Source organism: Thermobia domestica, chromosome 5, assembly GCF_964235325.1.
Source record: "Thermobia domestica chromosome 5, izTheDome1.hap1.1, whole genome shotgun sequence".
NCBI lineage: Eukaryota > Metazoa > Arthropoda > Insecta > Zygentoma > Lepismatidae > Thermobia > Thermobia domestica.
The window spans coordinates 112,439,937-112,453,772 of NC_137458.1; the positions used below are offsets into that span (position 1 = coordinate 112,439,937).

The following is a 13,836-nucleotide window of genomic DNA, read 5'->3' on the forward strand; positions in this document are numbered from 1 at the left end:
CTCTGTACCCATGTTTCTCATTTTCGGTCTACGGGACTCTGTGTCCGGAAATTTTCGATGGCTTCCAAGTCAAAAAATAAGTGTATCAAAGGCATATATATTATATCTATGGTTATATGAGGCATGGATCTACAGTTTAAAGTGGGATACCGGTAACAACTTCATGAGCTTCCACCGTAAATCGAACCAGAGTCTCCCGCGATCAAGGCGTGTGTGTTAACCATACAGCCACGAGGAAATTCACATAAGCACAGCACACATATATATTGTTGAGTTGATTTTGACTTTACCGTCTCTTTCAGCAGCGAGGATATATGAAATGTAGACCTACTGATTAACGTGGAATCCGAACTACATGAGCTCGCGCCGGGAATTGAACCCGAGTCTTCCACGGCAAAGACGCGTACACTAGCCGCAGAGTTCACACACACACACAGAATCAGAGTCCTCACACACCAAGGGTGAGAGCTGTGCCACTGAGTCACAGCGGTCACGGGGCTAGGTCGAGTCCACTTTACGTTCATAGTTTCTTAGTACATAAATGTTACGATTATGAAATAGATTTTCCTTAATGAGCTGCATAAAAACAAAAGCTTTCGAAATGCATTAAACAATTAGCTCGATTTGAGTGTGAACTTAAAGTTTTATCAGAGTGTAAATACGGATACGCACCAAAGCTCGAAAACTTAATACACTATTTCTCCTATATAGTCAGCATGTATCAAGCAATCGTTCAGCTTTCATTTGAGAGGATGGAAATCGAAGGCCCCTGAACAACTATGTTACTAATGTGCGGAATGTATTTATCTTACAGTGAACTGCTTTGATGCCAAGTGGCCTAACTCCAAAATTGAAATTTTCCAGGAGTGAAAGTTGAAGTTCAATATCTCATCAACAATCCATATTTCTTTTATGTTGGGAACCAAAACCATAACTACTGTATGTAGTTCATTGTTTTATAACTTAGTGTTTACAAAAATCCTTTTAAAAAAAAATACCTATTCATAGAAGTGAATGGTACTTATCTGTACTAGTTCTTGGCATCCAAGCAGTCCATTTATTGTAATACTAGCTTAATATACCCATTCTTCGCATGGGGGCTGTATTTGGAAGTCAACACCTGTGGAAGTATCACCATTCATTTCAGTGACCGCGAAAACTATGGATTTGACACTAGTATCAATCAATATGGGCTATTTATACATGTCTCGGTATTCCTCACCCGCTGACACCCGGCCCGCATACAGTAGTAGCTGAATTTGCAAGTCATCGCTGATGGAAGTGTCACCATTGATCTCAGCGACCGTGAAAACTATGGATTTGACACTAATGTCGATCAATTTGGATTACTTTTACTACATGTCTCGCTAAACGCCACTCTGAGACCCCCTGGTTCCAATTTTGACAAAAACGCTTCGCCTTAGACTGGGACCTGGACCAAGGTATCCGTGACCAAAATTTGGTAACTCTCGGTCAACTTGTCTGGTTCCCAGGTCGGTCCCAGTAAACGTCCCCCCCGAGACCCCCTGGTTCAAAATTAAAAGAAAAACGCTTCGTCTTGATCTGGGGCCTGGACTAAGGTACCCGTGACCAAATTTTGGCAACTCTCGGTCCACTCGTCTGATCCCCAGGTCGCACACAGACAGACAGAAAAACACACAAACAAACTCTTTATTTTATTTATATTAGATAAGATATACTATGTAAAATAGTCTCGTATCATAATATGTGATGTACAACAAATGTTACATTATATATTATCCGTAGCTCGTGATATGCTGCAGCATAGTAAAGCCTCAGAATAGTTGGGCAAGCGAATAATCCAGAAGTTACGTAACCCTATTGCGTTCATGGGAACGAAAACACAATAATTATAACTATGCTAAATTACTATAGACTACCAACTGCTCATTCAGAGAATTTATGAAGTTCACTTTATCGCAATAGTTTTATACAAACTAGATTTAGACTACGGATAATAGTTTTATACAAACTAGATAATCAATTATTATTATTATTATTATCATTATATTTGCAGTACAACCAAATACAACGACATTAACTATTAGTTCTATTAACTGAATTGAGCTGAAAATTAAATCTTGATCTTTAAAGATTGTGACAAGATGGATTGGCTTGGATTTTTAAACCAACCCTCGTATTATTCCAACATCAATTCTCGGAAATGAACTGCGACTAATCAACAGTTGGAGGAGAACAATGCTTAAGAATTTCTCACCCAAAAGGTACCTCACTCTTCCAGACAGTCTCGCTTCCTCTCGTCAGTCCATATATGGTTGAGGTATTTAGCTACCCTCGAAAGAAACGCCCACGCAGTGAACTCTCATGATGATGATAGAATTTTACGTGACAATGTAGGAATTACCAAAAATCATTAATTCCATAACTAATTGGAACTATCAGTGTTTTCAATGTGATTTCTGTTATCCTATGAACCATTCATTATATATTATTAACGTTATAATAATGCAAAAACTTAATGTTCTCTACGAACTATATTTTAGTTTGTCAGTGTATTCTAGCGCCGCTGACTGGCAACTATGCGTGATAGGATAGGAACTGCAAGAGAAAACTCTCATTCTCTTTTCCTCGATATGTAAAGCCGCAAGTGTATATACTCTCAAAAGAGAGAGTATAATTTTTCAATATGTAAAGTTGGAATATTTTATAATGTTACGATAGTGCAACATACTATAAGTTATACTTTCAAATATTAAGCTGTATCGAGTAGAAGTGCAACCAACAGGAAGAATGCAATAAATTCACACTACGTAAATCCTGATGGTCAAATGTTCAAACGGTAGTTTTCACGCCGCCTAATGAAAACAAACATGTTTTGTGAACTTTCTACAGCGATCGAAGTGAAGTTTCTGTAGTGGACTGCACAGCTACTAACCAATTCATTATCCTCGTCCGGTTGAAAACTTCGCGTATTATCCCGGTATCGTTCGGTCGGTATACCACAGTGATTGGGCCACCATTCTTTTGTTTAAGTAAAATATTATCCATAATTTGTGCATATTCTTATTGTTGAATCATATGTAATTCGTACAGTGAAAGTGATAATATAGTGCTAAGGTGAAATTCTTGTTATCATTTCTATAAATGACGATAGTGTTAACCAAAGGTGTTTAATAAGTCACATTTTCTTTTAGCACTTCAATGTGTATAAGTTAAAGTGTATGCGGCATAAAGTGTTTATCAGAAGGTAAGGTACCCATCAACAGAGAAGTTCAAACATTACTTTCGCCTCTCACTATCCATCTGGCGTAGATCATGCATTGCTGTCCCACTTTGTATTCTCTTACAGGCAGCGAGCAGCATATCTTGGAGCTGACGCAACAGCGATGGTGGGTAAACGGCTTATGCCTCTGATGTTTAACGCTCGAATCCTAGGACCGTAGGAGTGAGAATATTTGTTTACTTACCAGTTCCTTATTGGATCTATCAGTCTTTGACAAATGAATGATGTTAACGAAGACTTCAAGAGAGATCCAAGGTTCGAATCCCAATATTATTATATCTGGCTTTTGTTACGTAAACAAACTCCTTTCATAAATGGCTTTCCCGAACAGGAACAGGTAATGAACGAACCCCAATACTTTCATAAATGTCGCCCTATATCACAGGGACAATACTAGGAGTCGAACCTAGGAACGGCAATACCTTCATAAGATTAACTATTAATTTTATGCGTTCTGTACCTTTCTGAAGGAATAAAAGCTGGAATTGGTTTCAAGGCTGTTTCTGAGTGAATACTTTCTTCAAAATAATATTAAAAATTATAGAAAGATTTTCGAGACATTCGAGTCGAGTCGAGATTTTTAAGAGCCGTCTCGTCTCGACTCGAAAATTCGAGTCGAGAAATACGTTTGTCTCGACTCGTCTCGATTTTTACAAAGTGTATCTCGACTCGAATTCGAGTCGAGTCGAGTCGAGATTCGAGACATGTCTCGACTCGAGCGCATCCCTAGTTAAGGCACTGCTGATGCAAAGATCCGCTCCAACTCGAAGGTGATTTTATTTGGGAATGTTGAGAAAATTTCTCAAATGTTTCATGATGCTGAGAGGTTTTCGTGACCGTTTCCATTAGTCCATTCTAAGTTCAAAGTAAATCCAGGCTATTTTCAGATGGAAATCATACTACCTTTATACGCCACTCACATCCCGCAAGTGTATGTCAATGATACTCAACAAAAATGAATCCATCCGAAGTTCAGTGGCATTCTTTTGACGAATGACGACTGATACTGGTGTTTCTGTTATCATTGTTTTTCCATCCATGTAAAGTCCTCAGATGCCTCCTCAATTGACTTCTGTGTCTTTAGTTTGCTGAAATAAGGACTCACACGAAAACGTCCTACCACACTAGCGAGTCTCTGAAAAGTGTCGTTTGGGAAGGCCACAAGCAAATTAAGCCATGAGATTAGTATATGAACTCCTGGAATGGAGTATACTTGAATGGAATAGCATACCAGTTCCATCTGTGATATGTTGGTATAAGACAGCAAAGTTTTTGCCGTATGACTTGATGTTTTGTTCTGGTGAGTCGCACACGATGGGTGTCGTCGCATATAATGCTATTTCATGTGTAAACTGGGCAACAAAGAGAAATTTTTCGAAACTTGAGCTTCTCACTGTGGCGAAAGCAAGTAAAAATTATACAACCTTTCGAAAAATACTACCTTGATCAAAAAAAATCCCGGAATCACCACCGTGTAGCGCTCTCAGTCACCTGATTTGACTTTTTCTTTCTCTGTGGGTTGACACACCTATCAGCGATATTCCCTCCCAATTTCAACATTCTAGTTTGCCATTTGTGAAAGTGACGTAGTGTTGAATACATCTGTTTGGGTGCATGTTTTGATTTTTGCAATGAAGCTAATTTTGCAACAACGAGTGTGTATTAAATTTTGCGTTAAAAACGGATTCAATGGTACAAAGACCTTGGAAATGTTGGAAAAGTGTTTCGGCAATGATGCTCTGCCAAGACAAAAAAAAAAAAAAAAAAAAAAAAAAACTTCGTTTTCAGTCGAAAAAGAAAGTGATGCTCACGGTTTTCATGGATTACAACAGTGTTGTACACTCATGTCCAAAATGATTGTCGCATATCTATAACTGTCTTCTTGTAAGAATATAATTTGATAATGATTTTGCAGGGCACTTTTAGTACTGAGTTCAAAAACCCATTGGTCAATTCATTTACCAATTATTACTCCTCCAAACTATGCTATGCACAAGTGTCAGAAGCCTTAGAGAATAGTTATGTCCGTCTGTCTCTCAACAGGTATCAGAGTAAATACGGTAAGAGATATCGGAAAGTAGCATTTCAGAATCTATTCAGTGTCCCAAGAACAGGTTTCATCTTCTCCACTAACCATCTATTGAAACCGGAAGTGATAGAAATCAATCGTTTTCGCCTTCAACGCCATACAACAAAACGGTAAGAAACAGCGACAAGGGTTTTTCTGAAATCAAGAAAATATACCATCTACAGCCGTATTACTCTACTAAAATCGATGGGGGCCGCGGTGGCTCAGTGGTAGAGCGTTCACCTCTGGTACATGGGATCCTTGGTTCGATCCCAGCTCGTCCAAATGAGCTTTGTGGTGGACAAACAACGTGTGCGTAGGTTTTCTCGGGGTTCTCCCACTTCCTTCATTTCACCATTTCATTAATTGCTCATCATCTCCATCTCCTTTAGCCTAGCCGGCACAACCATAGGACGTAAAACAAACGATTTCATTTCATTTCATTTTTTCTACTAAAATCGGAAATTAATAAAACTTTACTTGTACTTCCGGTATCAATATTGATCTCTACTGAGCATAAAATGTAATAGTTGTACAGAAACCGTTTCTTCGAATAGATTCAGCGTTCAACGAATAGGTTTCTTCTCCGTTAACCCTTTATTCAAACAGAAAGTGGCAGGAATCAGCCATTTCTGGTTTCAACCTTTATCGCCATATAAACAAAAACGGCAACTGATAGCGACACAGTGTTTTCTGCAATTGATTCAGCGTCTTAAGAAATGACTTCCATCTTATCTCTCTGCTAAGACCGAAAGTCCTAAAAATAAAATAATATAAATACTGCTAAAGGAGTTTCTTCTCTTACTATCCCTCTATTACAGTCGAAAGTTATAGATCTGTTGCAATATTGAATTCATATAGTTTGGAAGTCTACCGTAGTTTCGCAACTGTGAAACGAAACTCATTTGCATTTAGAATAAACTAGTTGTTGCACCAAAGCCTTCAGCCAAGGTACACTCTAGGTTCAAATAGTGCTTAATTAAGGTTCAACCTGCAACTAAATCATTTAAATCGGCGAATTTCTTGCACTCTAGCGACATCTATTGGTGTCAAGCAAGCAGCCTGCCACTATTTACTATATTAGCGTGACGCACTAGTATATTTGTCTTTTATAAATACTCATTACAAGAATGTCGTGTAATCATTTTCCTGTAGTCACAATATTCTCGTTGCGTTTTGCGGACGCCATTCAGAGTGCACATTTGGAATTCACCAAACACAACTTGGTTACGTGCATACAGCGATTGTTTTTACCTTACTCCGGAAGCCTCGCCATTCTGTCCGAGAGTTCTAGATTCAATAAAGAAACATCTAAGACACACAGCAGAAAGAAGCGTATCAATAGAGATGCAATGTAGAAACGGCAGATTTCAGTTCTGTAATATAGTTTCTCCCACAATTTTGTTTTTGTACTATCTGTTGGTCAATGGTAGCCACTGCAGCAATATCTTTTGTCAAATCTCTCTTGTATTCACTAACAGTAGGTATATCAAATTTTGTCTATAGCTGTTCTTGTTTCACTTTACTTTGTTGCATAAACTAACACGGTTATAAACTGACTTCTGACAAATTCAGACACTCAAAATGCCATTTCTTTACCTATGCACGCTATAATAACCAAAAACTACTCTTAGCGTATTATCTCTTTGCTTCATGCAGATCCTTGTTAAAGTATTGAACAGACTAAATGTGAATATTCTGAGTACAAAAGAATAGTGTGTCCACTTAAGTAAGATCAAATTACATGACGAAAAGTATTGTGTTTCGGAACATATTTATCATTCTTTACCTTCTCTAATTAACTATATGTATATATATTTAATTAGAATGGTAAATGATGGAACAAGGTGTGAATTGCTCTATTACGTACATACTACATACATAGCATTGTCAAATTAATACATAATTTAAAATACACATTTAACACGTTAATATTATATTTATAGAAGATTTCTTTCTTTCCAGATGTTTAGTGGAAGCACAACGCATTCAATGATACTTCCTACCAGGTAGGTTCAAAACTTACTTTATTTTACAACCAAGTCACGGTACATAAATTATTTCCTACTAATAGTACCTGTAATCAAATTTATTGTCAGAAAGTCCCTGCTTTGATAGTACCTCAAACTACTAACCATGAAATTCGAACGGAAGTCCTGGACTACTATATTGATAACAACATACCTTGCTGCTATTTTTTCAAGTCCTTTCATAACTGCATTTACTAGTGAATTTCGGAGAAAAATTAAGTATAGCTTCTGCATGTATTATGTACTTCAATCACTTATCACTATTGTGTACTAGTACTTCTGTTTCATTCTACGGGATGTTTTGTCATCCATGTGTGTAAATGATTGCAGTTCCTAGGTTTGTATATCAGAGTTAAATCACTTTTTGAACTTTTCAATTCACACCCACGGCAGACTTCGGGGCAAAAATTTTGTCTTGTTGGTGAAATATCTTTCCGACTGAATTCAAATGTTTTTTTTATAGAATAAATATTTTCCTATCATTAATGGATTGCTATATTACCTATGACAGACAGTTAAAAATGTTGACATTATTTAAAATGTTGAAGAAATGTCAGGAATTTTACAGATGATTGCACCATAAAACATTTACACATTTACAGACTACTATAGACGGGAATATAAGGTTTCGCAATATAACAGCTAATTTTTAAACATATTTGCGCTGCAACACATTTACAAATATATGATTCAAATTTATAAATGCAAATAATAATAAAATACTAACACAAGTGCCCGTTCTGTGCATGAGAAGAATAAGGTTTAACAAATAAAAATCTGAATATTGTGGAAATTGCCCCCAACAATTATTGATGTGCTATCTTACAAACTGAACCTAAAAATTACTTCATCAAGTTTAGTAAACAATCTAGGTAGGCACAATATAGAATATCTTGATTTTATTATAAAACTGAATATTTGTACAGATCACCCAATATACCATACAGTATATTACCAGTTATTGAAGATAATTGCGTTTCGGCAGACACATTCTATATAATTGGAGACTTTAATTGTGACCACAGAGAAACCTGAAACTGCCTAATTGAGATCAATAACAAATGCTCTAAATCTTATCCAGTTAATAAATGAACCCACAAATACCCGAATTAAGCGAATCATTACTGAATCTCATTATTGCTGACAGCGTAGAAACGGTATCTTTATACAGAATTAGTGCTCCCATTGGACCTTCTGACCATAATGTCACGTATGTAATATTTAATATCAATGACCCTCCAATCTCTCTAGTTGATTAGTTATCAGGACTATAGTTCTCTCAATGAAGACAATTTTTACTCCTATGCGAAACTCATTAATTGGGTAGAGATTGAATAGTTTGAAACGATATATAACAAAGTTGATTTAATTTACAACTCACCACTATTTTATATTTAATATTCATGCCCCTACTAAAAAAGTTACGATTACAAGATCTGAATGCCTTTCATTTCAAAACACAGAGTTATTAATGAAAGTAAGTGATCGAGCATGCAGAAAATTTAAATGAACCCGTTCTCAACAAGACTGAGAAGAATATAAAAGACTACGAAATTTTCCAACAACAGTAATTCATCAACAAAAATTCTCCCTTAGCCTAGCCGGAATAACTGTGGGACATAATTCATCAAGAAAAAAATTGCATACTTCTCTCACCCAGCAAAATAATTAGAAATTACCACCGGAATTTCACATTGTTAACAGAAAAACACTTTTAAAAATTCCTCCCCAACTGAATGACCCATAAAAAATCATTTTGTCAATGTATCGGGACTACTCTTGACAAATTCAGAAAAAGTTAACCACCAAGTTACTCGATTTACATCTAAAATACACACAAATGCAAATAAACCTTTCCAATCGCATCCAGTAAGCGAAGCAGACATAAGGAAAGCACTATACAGTATGAAGTCTAGTGCAGCAGGACTTGATGAAACAATTACAAAAATGCCCACTGCCATTTTTATTACCTCCTTAACTCATATTATACATTTTCCTTAGTAAGTGTCTGCTTTCTCAGCGCTTAGATAACGTGAAAAGTACTATCCTGCCTAAGGAGTTTCAAATAAAAGCTGCAAATGATTTTCGTCCAGAAAGTAATTTACCGGTATAGTGTTTCAGCAACTGTCGGAATATGTTAGTAATATAATTCCTATTGTTCAGACTGAATTTCATAAACATCACAGCACTGCTAGTGCATTGGTTGAAGTTACCGAGAGATATCCCATGCTTTGATAGTTCTCAGTAACAATTTTGGTCTTGTTATACCTAACTAAGGCTTTTGATGTAAATCATAAGTTGTTGGTTCAGTTATAATGGTCTCAGATATTATAACTTACCTGATACTACTGTTAAATGGTTTCAATCTTATTTATCGTGTAGACAGCAACAACTGTATTTAAGAACATTGCAGTGTTCTATATCTGAGCCCCTTAGTGCTAACAAGAGAGTACCTCAGAGATCTATTTTAGGTCCATGACCTTATAACTGCAATTAAATACTGCTCTACCCATTGCTATTCGATGAAACACAGTTTTTATTGCTTCATCGCCATACAACATTACGCAAATAGTTGAGCTTCTAAACAGAGACATAGTATCTATATATCAATGGTATAATGATAACGATCTAATTATTAACCCCTGCACATGTTCATATAATACCCTAGGAACTCCAAAACAATTGAATACAATCAATGTACCAGGTATAAGGATAAATATACTGGATTCGTGCATTTCCCGTTCTACTCATGTGAATTAAATTGGAATAAGCACATTTCTAATCAGTGTAATAAAGCAAGCTTGCAGTGTATATTTATGCCTGTATTGCTGTATTGCAATCTTTACAAAGTAAACCATTACCTAATCCTTTCTGTAAATCTGTACCTAACAAAAGTACGTATTCTATCTTTGTTAGGATGTTAGGACGCAGTATATGGATAATCTCTTTTGGCTTACAAATCTAGAACTACACAAAAAAATTCGTAACTCGTACATTCGATTTGGTTTTAATATAAAAAGAAAAGACCACATTTTACCCATGCTGAATACTAATAATCTGACAATATCAAGACGAAGGTACCTGCATTATGGCTTGTTTCATTCACAAAATCTTGACAATAAAATGACCTCAATACCTACACTGTAAGCTTATACATCGGTCAGATATTCATTCTTATCATATATGACTTGTAATAGTAAAATATTTGACATGTCAAGGCACAGATAAAACAGAGGGATGTTCCTCTATATTAGGGATTTTAAAACACTTCAAAAGAATACTTATTCAATAAGTAGCGATTATCCTCTAGCACTTACGATGTGCATAATTTAGTGAGACTTTACACAGCGTTTTTTTTTTTTTTTTTTTTTTTTTTTATATCCTTGTAATGAATTTCGTATTTCACATACTTGAAATCTATCGTAGATTTAGGATACTTTTATTTATTTTATTTATTTATTTTATTTTTTGAACTTGTATTTACTTTGAAATCCTTTTTTATCTATCTTATTTTTAATGTGACTTTTTTCTTGATGACAAAAGTTAGGTGTTAGAGCAATCTTGGCTGAATCTCGCCCTCTTTAATAAAGGCATTTGAATACCAAATTTCACATCGTACAACTTAAGGGAATCCACACGTTGGGCACTTTGTGAATAAACAAAATTGCCTCCTCTTTCCTTCCTTAAAAACGAAATCTCAAAATCACTGAAACATGTTTTCAGATATTTTTAATGAGGAGTTTATACACGAATTTCATCTCTTTACTGTAGGGATTCGTATAAAAAGAATTAAAAAAAAAAATTAGTCCCTTTTAGGACACATATTTCATAAAATCCTTTCATATGCCTTACTTTCGTGACAAAGGGAGTGTTCTATCCAAAAGTCACGTTTCTAATTATAGTGCTGTAGTTTGACGTAAGTGTTAATAAATGCGTCACTTCTACTTTTTTATACAACAATATACATTATGATAGTCAGGAACATAATGTTTTCCATATAGCCAACAAAACTGCATGTCAAGAGATCGTAAGAACAAGATACACAGTATTCAAAGTTCATTTTTATAGATCACTAATAAGTTAGACCCATTATCATTCAATATCTATTTAAAGGAAGTAGTACGAAAGGGAAGGCTGTATTTCGCCAGATAGTACGAGAATTAAGAGTTTTCGGTTTGCATATGATGTAGCTTTTATAGCAGATTCTCTAACGAAATTTAACTGAATGTTAGAAACTTCGAAGAAAAAGCTGTGAAGAATATGGGAGACGAGAAAAATCGAAAAAAATAATGGTGGAAATTGAAGGAGAAAAAGTAGAACACGTAACTATTTCAGGTAATTTAATAGCATTATTAGTAAATATCTGAAATACGAAGTAAAAAGTAGGATAAAAAATTTCTAGGAAGCCGTCTCACTGCGGCGTATAAAGCTGAACATCTTCAATGACTTCAAGAACTCCGATACTGAACTGTACGAAGCTACATTTTAACTACAGCATGTGCGTATGGAGGGTATGATTCTGCGACGATGAGAGGGCGTTTTTCGTCGTGAATTGGGCCCAGCCATATAGGTGAATGTGAAAATAAACCATTATGTTTATTTTACCATCCTTAGTGACCGAGCGTTGGCACTCTCCAACATCATAATGAATATGAAATGGACAATTATGACAAGTGTCGACTTGGGGTCAAAGGGCTCAAAGTGTTTGTACATGGTGTGAGAAACACTCAGGCATTCTGTCGTACCTGGTCTAGTCTCAAAGTCGCCAGATTTAAATCTAACTGAAAATCTGTGAGACTATTTCAAACTGTGGGTAAAACGTAAGAACCCACAATGAATGCTTTAGTGTGCAACATCCCCACAATGAATGTTAAATTTCGTCTTGTTAGTTATTTTATTAATTTCTTGCACGTTATTACATCTATCCTGTTTATATATTAGTTGTTTAATTATTCATTATTTCACGTTTTGTGTCGACATATTTGTAGCATTATTAACATATTTATTTTGTTTCTGCAATCAATAATTTATGAGTTCTACAGAAATCATGTCATCTTGTAGAGATATTACGGCTCAGAGGTGATTCGTTGTACGAAAAAAATAACACTAGTTTAATCTACAAATTAATGAACGTCAGAAGCAACACTATCCGAAAATAACAATTTGTGTAACATTTAGAATTTTTATAGATCCAATAGTTTATTTAAAACGTTGCGTTTGCTGAATTAATTGAAGTGTGGCATGGAAAGGCAATCGGGTTACATAATATGGCGATCGAATTCATTAAGGATATGGGAGATAAGGCCAAGAAAGAATTGTTCCGACTCCGCAATGAAATGTATGAAATAGGAGAGTAGCCAAACTATTTCCGGAAAATAGTTATGGTACCGATGGCTAGGAATCGAACCCAGAAAGATGCTTCGAATACTGAACAAAAGGTTGAATAGAAGAAGAAATGAAAAGTTGATGAGGAACAGCTAGAGTTCAGGAGTGATAAGAGCACAAAAGATGCCATTGGATTATTAAGAGTAATCAGTGAAAGGTTTATAGAAAAAGAAAATGAGGTGTATGTTGCATTTATTGATCTAAAAAAGGCTTTGACAGCTTGAATTGGGAAGTGTTGGGAGTTCTAAAGAAGGTTGGGTTGAAATGGAAAGATCAAAGACTCATACGAAAATTATATATAAAACAAGTATATGTTCTAGTAGAGGAGAAAATGACAGAGGAGTGTGCAATTTGAAGGGAAGTTAGACAGGAATGCTGTCTCTCTCCAACATCATTACTTATAATTATCCAGAAGAGATAGTGAAAACGAGCCTACATAATGAAGACTGTATTGAAATGATTAGATGTATACCGTTTGCAGACGTATGGAGCTTGCCGTGAAAGCTGAAAAGAAAATCAGTAAGATGTTAGAAAATTTGAGGAAGGGTTATGAAGAATATAGGATAAAAATAAATGTTAAAAAGACAAAAGCAATGGTGACTGGAACGAACTGGTTGGCGTCAAATATAGAGGTAGGGAGATAAAATAGAACAAGTTACTAGTTTTCGATACCTGGGTAGCAGTATTATTAGTGATGAATATGAAGTGCGAACGTGAAACAAAAGCAAGAATAGGAAAGGAGGAAGACACCTTTAGGACGAAAAAAAGTATTTTGTGGATCCTTGAATAGAGTTGAGAACGAAATTCAAAAAATTCTTCGTGTGGAGTATTGTACTGTGTGAGGCAGAAACAAGTACATTACACAGAAGTGATTAAAACCAACTGGAAGTTTTGGAAATGCAGCTATGGAGAAGAATGAGGAAAGTAAGTTGGGTCGAGCGAGAAACGAATGATAGAAGGGTTAGAAATGATGGGAAAAAGAAGAACAATTTTAGTTATTGAAAAACGGAAGAGAAACTGGTTGGAACATTGGGTGAGAAGAAACTGTATTATGAGGGACGTGGTAGAGACTATGGTAGCAGGAAAAA

At 35.6% G+C, this 13,836-nt stretch overlaps 2 protein-coding genes across 3 annotated transcripts in view; one reads left to right on the plus strand and one right to left on the minus strand.

The window, feature by feature from the left end:
• The window catches only part of Alg7 (Alg7 dolichyl-phosphate N-acetylglucosaminephosphotransferase), a 109,978-nt gene that overhangs the window by 55,081 nt on the left and 41,061 nt on the right, over window positions 1–13,836 (minus strand). The gene's annotated exons all lie outside the window — the stretch shown is intronic.
• Mgat3 (beta-1,4-mannosyl-glycoprotein 4-beta-N-acetylglucosaminyltransferase) overlaps window positions 1–13,836 on the plus strand; it is a 35,993-nt gene that overhangs the window by 10,311 nt on the left and 11,846 nt on the right. The window contains exons 1-2 of one of the 2 annotated variants that reach the window (XM_081758878.1): window positions 2,581–3,229; window positions 7,299–7,342. The gene's annotated coding sequence lies outside the window, so the exon portion shown is untranslated. Of the gene's footprint in view, window positions 1–2,580; window positions 3,230–7,298; window positions 7,343–13,836 lie in introns of those variants that run through there. The other variant, XM_081758877.1, reaches the window with a different exon arrangement.